The following is an 11,173-nucleotide window of genomic DNA, read 5'->3' as shown; positions in this document are numbered from 1 at the left end:
GGAATGGATGTGGGACTACTGAAATCAGCCAGTCCAGTCTCGATAAAAACAAAGGGGGGATTGCCTCCTGCAGTTAAACAATATCCTATCCCAAAGGAAGCAGAGAAGAATATCCAAAAACAAACTGATCATTATCTGAAAATGGGTATCCTTAGAGTCTGTGAATCCCCATATAACACCCCAATTCTGCCAGTTAAAAAGAACAGGCAAGATGCTGATGGTGATCCAGAGTATCGCTTTGTACAAGACTTCAGGGCTATAAACCAACATGTAGTTGCTCCACATCCAGTAGTCCCCGACCCATCAACCATTTTACTACAGATACCCCACTGGGCAACTTATTTTACTGTGATTGACCTAACAGCAGCCTTTTTTAGTATACCGATAGCTGAAGATAGCCAAGATCTCTTTGCTTTCACTTGGAAGGGACAACAATTAACTTGGACAAGGCTGCCACAGGGATTTACTGGGTCTCCGACTGTTTTTTCGCGTATACTTAAAAATGACCTCTCAGATATCGAACTTCCAGGACATTCTGTATTAATACAATATGTAGATGATATGTTATTAGCAAGTAAAGATTATGAGACATGTTTGAAAGATACTGTTTCTCTATGTAACGCTCTTGCAGAAAAAGGGCATCGAGCATCTCTGTCTAAACTCCAGCTGTGTCAAAGAGAGGTAAAATATTTGGGTTTTATCTTAAGAGAAGGACACAGGTTAGTTGATCCAGAACGAGTAAAGACAATTCTTGATATGCCTCGTCCTGTAACAAAAAAACAGCTTAGGGGATTTTTAGGAGCTGTAGGATTCTGCCGACCGTGGATTCCGGGGTTAGCAGAACTTACTAAGCCTCTGGTACAGGCAACAAAAAAGGAGGAGATAGAGCCTTTGGCCTGGGGCCCAGAAAGGGAGAAAGCTTTTACATCTGTGAAAAAAGCGTTGGTTTCAGCCCCTGCTCTTGGGTTACCAGATTATAGCAAACTATTTGAATTATTTGTCCATGAGCGACAGGGAGTAGCAAGTGGGGTACTCACCCAAAAACTAGGCCCTCACCGTAGACCAGTGGCCTATTACTCCACGCAACTAGATGAGGTAGCTAAAGGCACTCCAGGACGCATCAGAGCAATAGCAGCTACTGCAGCTCTTACTGAAAAAAACACGACCTGTGGTTTTGGGTCATTCATTGACTGTGTATGTGCCACATGAAGTAGAACTGTTAATGAAGCAATATGCGACTCGAGCACTATCCCCACAGAGAGCTGACCGCTATGAACTGATAATACTGCATGCAGATAATGTGACTTTCAAAAGATGCAATATTTTGAATCCAGCAACCGGTAATTACAGCACACGTGTGATTAAAATTTAATTTGTTTTGATTTGGCTCTGAACTTTACTTGGGGGAACCTAGGGTCGAGCCCTGTTATGGTGGCCGACAAGCCTAATTTCCGTAACAGGCCGATGAGGCTGCAAAAAGGGCAGCATTATCCATGTCAGTGGCAGCATTAGTTCCAGAGAGACTGTTAAAAATGGAAATTCCAGTATACACTGAAAAAGAAAATAAATTAGCAGAAATACTGAAATGCATAAAAACTCCTGAAGGATGGTGGGTGACATCTACTGGACAGTGTGTGGTAACTTTGCCGATAATGAAGAAGCTGATGAAGCAAATACATGGTAGTACCCACATGGGAGCTGAGGCATTGGTTGAAACAGTTAAAAGATTTGCTGTGGGAGTTAGTATGTTAATAATTGCAAAGGGTATTACACAAAAATGTGAAATCTGTCTTAGAAATAATCCCAGGATTCAGAAGAAGCCCCCCCAGGGGAAGTAAAAAGGGGCTTCATGCCTGGGGATTACTGGCAAATTGATTTTTCTGAATTACCAAGATGTAATGGATATAAATATTTGTTGGTAATTGTTGACACCTTTTCAGGATGGCCTGAGGCTTTCCCGTGTCGTACCACTAAAGCAGGGGAGGTAGTGAAAATGTTATTAAAAGAAATCATACCAAGATTTAGGGTACCAGAAGGGTTTTCTTCAGATAGGGGACCTCATTTTATAGCAGAAATAGTACAACAAATCTCAAAAATACTACAAATTAAATGGGACTTACATACCCCCTGGAGGCCACAATCCAGTGGAAAAGTGGAAAGAATGAATCAAACAATTAAGAGACAGGTAGGAAAATTGTGTCAGGAGACTCAGATGAAATGGACTGATGTTTTACCTCTGGCATTATTAAGAACCAGAATAACCCCAAGGGTTAGGGAGAAAGTTAGTCCATTTGAGATTCTGTATGGCAAACCTTACACTGTAAATTTAACTGGAAATGAAATTCAAATGCACGTTAAGGGTGATCAAATTTTAAGTGATTATCTCTTGTCTATGGCAAAGGTTCTTCTCTCCGTAGGTACATCCAGTTATACTTTTAGATTACACCCGAGTGAAAGCAGTACCTCGAGAGACGTGGAAAGCTGAACAAGTTCAACCTCTAAAGTTAAAAATATATAAAGATATATGAGATGTATTAGAAGCGAATCGGTTTTAAATTTAGATTGTATTCAGGGAAAAAATGCTTTAATCTGATTGTTAGGAATAGGGTTAATATTGTTGTTACGGTATCTCTGTAAAAATGATGTTCTCCTTAACAACCAGGGGAGAAATGTGGTGGTTAGTTTTTCTAGGTTACCTGAGCCAAACAATTAAAGGGAATCAGGAAGGATTTTGGAGTCACAATCTCCATTTGGAAGTAATTACGAAATCTATGAAGATAGTTAACCAGAGGGATTGCTGGGTGTGTACCCACTTCCCTGAACTTTCCAACAAGGGCTTCCCACTAATTGGAGTGCCTATGAAACAACGAAACAGGAATGGGAAGTCCAGAGGGTGACAGGAGATTATTATCAATGTATCCAAAGATGTAATAATAGTAATAAATGGTGGGAGAAAACTATACTTTATGGAAAGCAACCGATCAACTGTACTGGAGCCATTAAGGTAGGAGGTCATAAAGATTGCTCTCGGATACCTGAATAGGTTATAAGTGGCCAAGTAAGGAACTAAATGGGTGGCGTGTTCCAAAAGGTAGTGGATGGTATTGGTTGTGTGGAAACAAGGCACGAAAAGTGCTACCTCCTAATTGGTCAGGGACATGTACTTTAGGGGCAATAATCCCTAATGTTACTATAAGAAAAGAATTGAGTAATAAATACCAAAAATCCTGGCTAAGAACATTCATAAGGAGACAAAAGAGGGTCAATAATCCTTTAATAGATCGACCTACTAGGTTGCAGTCATTTGTAAGGTGGCTGTTTCCACAACTGGGAGTGAGTGAACTTGAAAAAGCAATAGTAAATATTTCAGCAGTTATTGAAAAAAATAGGGAATAAAACCTCTGATGCCACTGCAGCTTTACAAGAGGAGGTTTCAGAAATTGCGAAAATAACTACCCAAAACAGGATGGCTCTAGATATGTTATTGGCATCTCAGGGAGGAGTATGTACAATAATAAATACTAGTTGCTGTGTATATGTGGATCAAAGCGGGAGAATTTCTACCGATCTAAATGAAATCTGGAAGCAGACTGAAATCTTACATGGGGTTCAGAAAGAGGATACCTCTTTTGGATTTGAAGAAACATGGAAATGGTTGACTTCCTGGTTCCCTGACGTGAGCTCATGGGTTAGAAAGTGTTTAACAATTTTGGGAATGGTGTTAGTAGTTTTTGTATGCGTTTATGTAGTGATTCAATGCATTTGTAGATGTTGTACAAAATTAATATGGGAAAGATTTTAAAAGAGTGAGACTAATATGAAAATGATCATATAAGTCTCAAAGGGGGGAATTGTTACAAGACAACCCTGGGAAGCTCAGAAGGAATGCGTGAACTAGGTAGATTAGGATAACTTCTAACATTAAGTCTGAAGTGGTCTAGAGGTAGCCACTTAGGTAAAACTTGCTTCATGAGTAGCTAAATTTGCTGAAGCCTTAGGCCACACTCCTAGTTCAGTAAGAAAGGGCCCCAGAGCTGGTGCAGGCTGGAAAGATAAGGGAGTTACAAGCAGTTTGCATTCCTGTGCCCCACACTCCGAAAGGGAGGATGTCAAGGCTTTGAAATAAGGCCTGCTTGGGCACCAGGACCTTGGGAAGCAAAACCTCCTCTCACTGCTGAAACAATGTTAATTAAGGGGTCTGGACTATCTCCCCCTTGTCAGGACTTTGGGAGATAACACCTACTGTCCCTGCTGGGGCAGTGTTAATTGATCTCCCCTCATCAGGACCTTGGGAGACAGGGGTGGGACCCGGGGAATGAAGAAATCACTAACCAATCAGTGTAAAAGGGAAAATTGCAAATCTGGCAATTTGTTTGTATAAATGCTACTTGAAAAGTTGGGGGGGGGGTTGTGTGTGCTTGATTTGTGGGAAACGACCGAGCACCCAGGCTTGTGCAACTCTGAAATAAATAAGCAAATGTCTCTCCTGAGTGTGTAATTATTGGCTTATTGCACACCAGGCAACGAATCCACTTTTCGGACAACAGCAGCAGCCTCAGTGCCTGATATACGAGGGGCAGGCCAGTGCCTGCTGGCTGTGCTTGTGAGGTCACAGCAGCCTCACAGCCACAGTGCTTAATAGGCGAGTGGCAGGATCCTGTAAGCCAGCTTTTTTTGTGAGGTTAGAGCACTCTCATTGCCTCATAGGCCAGTGGCAGACCCCTGTTTGCTGGCTGTGCTTGTGAAGTCAAAGCAGTCCCAGTGCCTGATACACCAGGGGCAGGGCCCTGGCTGCATTCTGTGCTTGTGAGGTCACATTTGTCTCAGTGCTTCACAAGGCAGTGGCAGTCCCCTGGCTGTGCTTGTGAGGTCACAGCAGCCTCCATGCCCTATACGCCAGTGGCAGGCCAATGGATGATGGCTGTGCTTGTGAGGTCACAATAACCTCAGGGCCTGATAGGCCAGTGTCAGCTTCCTGGGTGCTGGCTGTGCTTGTGAAGTCAAAGCAGTCCCAGTGCATCATACACCAGGGGCATCCCCTGGCTGCTGGCGGTGCTTGTGAGGTCACAGCAGCCTCAGTGCCTCCTAGGCCAGTGTCAGGCTCATGGCTGCTTTCTGTGCTTGTGAGGTCACAGCAGCCTGAGTGCCTACTAGGCCAGGGGCAGGCTCCTGGCTGCTCGCTGTGCTTGTGAGGTCACAGCAGCCTCAGTGCTTCTCAGGGCAGTGGCAGGCTCCTGGCTGCTGGCTGGGCTTGTCAGGTGACAGCAGCCTCCGTGCCTCCTAGGCCAGTGGCATGCTCCTGGCTGCTCCTGTGCTTGTGAGGTCACAGCAGCCTCTGTGCCTCCTAGGCCACTGGCTAGCTCATGGCTGCTGGCTGAGCTTGTGAGGTCACAGCAGCCTCAGTGCCTCATAAGCCAGTGGCAGGCCCCTGACTGCTGGCTGTGCTTGTGAGGTCAAAGCAGCCTCTGTGCCTCCTAGGCAGTGGCAGTCCCCTGGCTGCTGGTTGTGCTTTTGAGGTCACAGCAGCCTCAGTGCCTCCTATGGCAGTGGCAGGCTCCTGGCTGCTGGCTGTGCTTGGGACGTCACAGCAGCCTCCGTGCCTCCAAGGCCAGTGGCAGGCTCATGGTTGCTCCTGTGCTTGTGAGGTCACAGCAGCCTCAGTGCCTCCTAGGCCAGTGGCAGGCTCATGGCTGCTGGCTGTGCTTGTGAGGTCACAGCAGCCTCAGTGACTCATAGGTTAGTCTACAGCGCCCCCTGCTGGCTGTGTTTGTGAGGTCACAGCAGCCTCAGTGCCTCCGAGGACATTGTCAGGCTCATGGCTGCTGGCTGTGCTTGTGAGGTCACAGCAGCCTCCGTGCCCTTTATGGCAGTGGCAGGCCCGTGACAGTGTGCTGTGCTTGTGAATAATTTGTAGTACAGAGGATCCGACAATGAAGGATAATCCTCTTTTTGCGAATCTGAAGGGCTATAAAGACCTGCTCTCTCTTGGCATGGCTCGGGCAACAGTTTGTGGTTTTTTAGGGGCGGCACTAATTGCTGCCCGGTGGGGTAGGCAAGGTGATAAAAAGACCATTGAGTCCTTGGGAGAACACATAAGAAACTCCCAGAGTCGAGCCAAAGAGACAATCGAGTTCTTGCAAGACTCCCGGAGTCGAGCCAAAGAGACAGTTGAGTCTTTGCAAGAACAGGTAAGAAACTTGCAAAGTCAACTCACTGCGGAGCGCAACCATACTCAGCGGCTTCACATAATCTTATCAGACTCACTAGACCGAGAGAGAATCCTGCGGTCTGAATTGGAAGAAAACAGGCGGGGCGTTGATGATAGTGAACCGGGATTCTCGAATTTGGCCGAACTAGACGGAAAACAGGCATCTGATCTAAAATCCATATATCCAATTAAAGAATTAGAAGACAGCAGGAACTGCTTTTATCCTGGAGATGGGAATGTAGTAATGAGACCCTTGATTAAAACGGAAACCACTGATAATGGTCAGGGGGGTATTCAACGACGTACCACGCGTATTATCCCCTATTCCCCTCAGGACCTGGCTAAAATACAGGAAAAATACTCCCGGGGCTCCCGGGAAACTGAAACTGAGTATGTGTGGAGAGTCTCCCTCACCGGGGGGGATCGCATTCTGCTGAGCGAAGATGAAGCTAGAGGATATTGGGGACCCAGAGTCTTTCTAACCACAAATGATAACAGGGAACCATGGTCCTTGACCCAGAGGGTAGCCTACTGGGCAGGAGGATTAGACCCAATGGAAAGAGGAGACCCTTTTTCTATTAAAACACCCACAGCGGGCCACATTCTGGAAAGCGTGCAGAAAACTGCTTGCCTCCAATTGATGCATGACCGTTTGCTGCTTCCGCAGCAGCCCTCCCCCATGCAGTGTGTGGCAGACCCCGAGAGGTCACATCCTCTGATCAGGGGACTTCCTGATGCTTTAAAACTATATGCTGTTCAGCTGCAAGACCGATTACGAACTCCCCGACCGAGACGAAGGGGAGGCCCCCCCGACATGACTTGGGGGGAGGTGGCACAGGAGCTAATTAATTACGGAAGGCGTATGGGATTCACTGGCCGGGGGAAACAAAGCATAAAGCAGAAATAAGAAGAGTTGAGGAAAGTGGGAGGCAATATAAATCCCTGCAACACCCACATCCTGGGAAACCGGTACGGGTGTTGGATAGCAGGAGACAATTATTATGGGCAGAAGGCATTTCAAAGGGAATTCCCAGAGAAGTCATGGATAGGTTACCAACTCCCAACCTGGAAGGTTTGGTAAGAAGTTGGGACAGGATAAGGGGAACCCCATCTTCCTCAAACCCCAGAGTTCCTCCTCCCTTATCCCAAGACCCCGTCTGCACCCCAGGACTCTTAAAACGAACCCTGAGACCGCACAATCCCGGATGGGCGCGACGAATATCTGATGCAGTAACTAAAGTCAATGGACGATGGGGAGTAAATGGCTGCCCCAGACTCGCTGCTTTTTGCCCTAATCCTCCATCCCTCTTACCTGGGACTGGGGAGAATAAGAAACCGAGGAATCCCTTGTATTACCCAGGACAACCGGTTCTAGTGGACTTACCCACTGTGGGACAAATACCTCTAGTACTAAAAGCTTCAAAAAATCTGTATGCATGGGTAGCTACTGATGCCCATGGGAAAGATCATAGAATCCATGCCAGGTGGATCCTCCCTTCCTTTTAGGTCAACAATGTAAAAGGAAGAGGGCACTGGGGAAGACTTGTCTTATGTTGAGCTTGAGTGTCCTCAACGATACTACCTGTGGTAGTTATAACAGTTATTTTTATCATTTTTTGTAATTGTGTGCTGCGATCATAATTAGCTTTATTGTTGAAAACACAACAGCCAAGAATGGCATTCTTAACCTGTGTTGGAAAGATACTTCTTGTCTTAATGTGCTTATATGTGCTATGGCAAACCTACCACCAGAATACACTTCTGGGGCTTGGTATTGTGCCGGCCGAATAGGTGATGGGGCAACCACCTTCTTCAGCCCTCTGGGCAACAGAGATGCAACTTACTTTCAATTCCCACCAGGGATAAACGGGCCATTTGCTCAGGGCATTGGAGCTAAGAAGGGGCATTACTGGATATGCAGGCACACAGCATATACATTTTTACCCACGGGGTGGTTGGGAATTTGTTATATAGGGATTATCAGACCTTTGTTTTTCCTTTTGCCAGAAACAAGTGGACCTCGGTTAGGCATAAAGGTATATGATAACCTTGGAGACAGAAGTGTTGCCTGTAAGACGCGATCCATTAAGGGAAATTTGGGCGGGACGCAAAAATGGGGAAATAATCAGACTACAAGCGGCTCTAGAAATTATTACCAACAAAACCGCTGACACGATAGATCTTCTAACTTGGCAATCCCAACAGATGCGCACGGAATCCTTCAGCACCACATGGTTTTTAGATTACCTGTTAGCTGAAGAGGGAGAAGTGTGTGGGAAATTAAATATTCCTAACTGTTGTTTGGAAATAGATGATGTAGGCGAAGTAGTTCTCCAGTTAACCAAAGATATCAGAAAAATAGCCCACGTCCCCGTCCAAACCTGGAATGGCTGGAGTGGCGATTTGTAGTCCTGGTTACTGGGGGCACCGTGGGTGAAACAGTTAATATTGTATTTGTTAGGTGCAGTTGCCGCCTTAATGTTCTTGTATAATTCCTTGCTTTGTTCAATTAATCGGACATGTTGTGTCAAATATGCAATTTGTTCCTACCACCTTGCCGGACGGCATAAAGAAAATCCGTGCCATCCATTGGCCGTGGCCAACCACAGTACCCATCATTTCCCAGTTTCTCCTGAAGGAGGAAATTGCATATTGACATCCACAGCGCATTTGCCAGCTGTTTTATGCCTATTGTAACAATCCTACCTCATTAACTCAGTTTTGATGTCTGTTTTGTAAAGTTAAATGTTGTTGAAGTTGTTAAAGAATAAGCTTGCATTGAGCAAGACCTCTGTTTAATCACTGTTAAGCACTTTATTTTTTACCCAAACCCATGTTGTTCCCACGACTTCCCCCCCGTCCCTAATTCTCTCTCCTTTCCTTCCTTGCTTGCTTGCTTGCTTTCTCTCTCTCTCTCTCCTGCTGCCAAGCTGCAATGTTGAGACACGGGGTGGTGTAGAGGACCGGTACTAAATGCGGTTTTGTCTTGACATTGCTGCTGCTGCTGCAAAGCTGCCGCTGCCAAGGTGTGTCGGGCAATGCCGCGCTGGCGCCCCCGGGAGCCGTCTGCGAAGTAAACAACCTCGTGCACCTGCACGGGGTAAAAAGGGTGCGAAAAGGGCAGAAGGGCGTCTCTAGGGCACGAACCGCACGTACTCATTTGCCATCTGTGCATGAGCAGGAGACCCCCAGATACCCCAGCCCATTTCTGGAAGGTTCCGAGAGGGCGGACTGCGCATGACGGTTAATCTGCATGGGAAGCGAGGAAGCACCTCCCAGAGGCCGGGCAAGAACCTATAAAAACTGCAGACTGTGTGAATGGGGGGGCTTGCTTGCGACGACTGAAGAACTCAAGCAGAGTCAGCGGAACCAGACGGGAGCTTCCCCCCTCTGCCCCCCCGCCCCGCCGCAAGGACTCCCAAAAGAAGAGGACCAACGGGACGCCGCTGGATCCACGGGTGGTGATATCTTTCTCTCTCTCTCTTCCCCTTTTCCTCTCTTTTTCCCTAAACGTGTGACGCGGGACATGTCTCATTAGTTGATTCCATTTTGCCTTAATAAATCTTAAACTGGTTGGCTGGTGTCGTTTTCACCTTAATTGAGTGCAAGGGCATCACGAACTTGGTCGTTGGTCCTAAGGGGAGGGAGGTCGTCCTGAACGACTCCTTTCGGGCCGCGACACGTGTCTGATAGGTCACTGGCAGGCCCATAGCTGCTGGCTGTGCTTGTGAGGTCACAGCAGTCCTACAGCCTGATAGGCCAGTGGCAGACCCACAGCTGCTGGCTTTGCTTGTGAGGTCACAGCAGCCTCAGTGTCTTATAGGCCAGTGGCAGGCTCATGGCTGCTTTCTGTGCTTGTGAGGTCACAGCAGCCTCAGTGCTTCACAGGCCAGTGGCAGGCACGTGGCTGCTGGCTGTGCTTTTCAGGTTACAGAAGCTTCAGTGCCAGGTATGCCAGTTCGAGGCCAATGACTGCTGGGTGGGCTTGTGAGGTCAGAGAAGCCTCAGTGCCCTATAGGGCAGTGGCAGGCCCATAGCTGCTCACTGGGCTTCTGAGGTCACAGCAGCCTCCATGCCCTTTAGGGCAGTGGCAGGCCCCTGACTATTTACTGTGCTTCTGAGTTGACAGCAGCGTCAGCGCCTCATCAGGCAGTTGGAGGCCAATGGCTGCTGGCTGTGCTTGTGAGGTCACAGCAGCCTCAGTGCCTGACAGGCCCATGGGAGGCCAATGTCTGCTTGGTGTGCTTTTGAGGTCACAGCAGCCTCCGTGCCTCATAGGCCAGTGGCAGGCCCGAAGCTGCTGGCTGTGCTTGTAACGTCACAGCAGTCCTATTTCCTGATAGGCTTGTGGCAGGCCTCTGTCTGCTGGCTGCCTTTTGAGGTCACATTTGTCTCTGTACCTTATAGGGCAGTGGGAGGCCTCTGGCTCCTCGCTGTGCTTGTGAGGTCCCATCAGCCTCCTTTTCCTGTAGGCCAGAGGGAGGCCAATGGCTGCTTGGTGTGCTGGTGAGGTCAGAGCAAACTCAGTGCCTGTTTGGACAGTGGCAGGCCAATGGCTGCTGGCTGTGCTTGTGAGGTCACAGCAGCCTCCGTTCCCTATAGGCCAGTGGCAGGCCCATAGCTGCTGGCTGTGCTTGTGAGGTCACAGCAGTCCTAGTTCCTGATAGGGCCGTGGAAGGCCCCTGTGTGCTGGATGCCTTTTGAGGTCACATTTGTCTCTGTACCTTATAGGTCAGTGGGAGGCCCCTGGCTACTCGCTGTGCTTGTGAGGTCCCATCAGCCTCCTTTTCTTGTAGGCCAGTGGCAGACCAAATGCTGCTGGCTGTGCTTGTCAGGTCACAACACTCCTACAGCCTGATTGGCCAGCAGCAGGCCCCTGGCTGCTGGCTGTGCTTGTGAGGTCACAGCAGCCTCAGTGCCTCATAGCACAGTGGCAGGCCCATAGCTGCTGGCTGTGCTTGTGAG

Source organism: Dromaius novaehollandiae, unplaced genomic scaffold (assembly GCF_036370855.1).
Source record: "Dromaius novaehollandiae isolate bDroNov1 unplaced genomic scaffold, bDroNov1.hap1 HAP1_SCAFFOLD_78, whole genome shotgun sequence".
In the NCBI taxonomy this organism is placed as follows: Eukaryota; Metazoa; Chordata; class Aves; order Casuariiformes; family Dromaiidae; genus Dromaius; species Dromaius novaehollandiae.
This window is presented reverse-complemented; position numbering follows the sequence as displayed.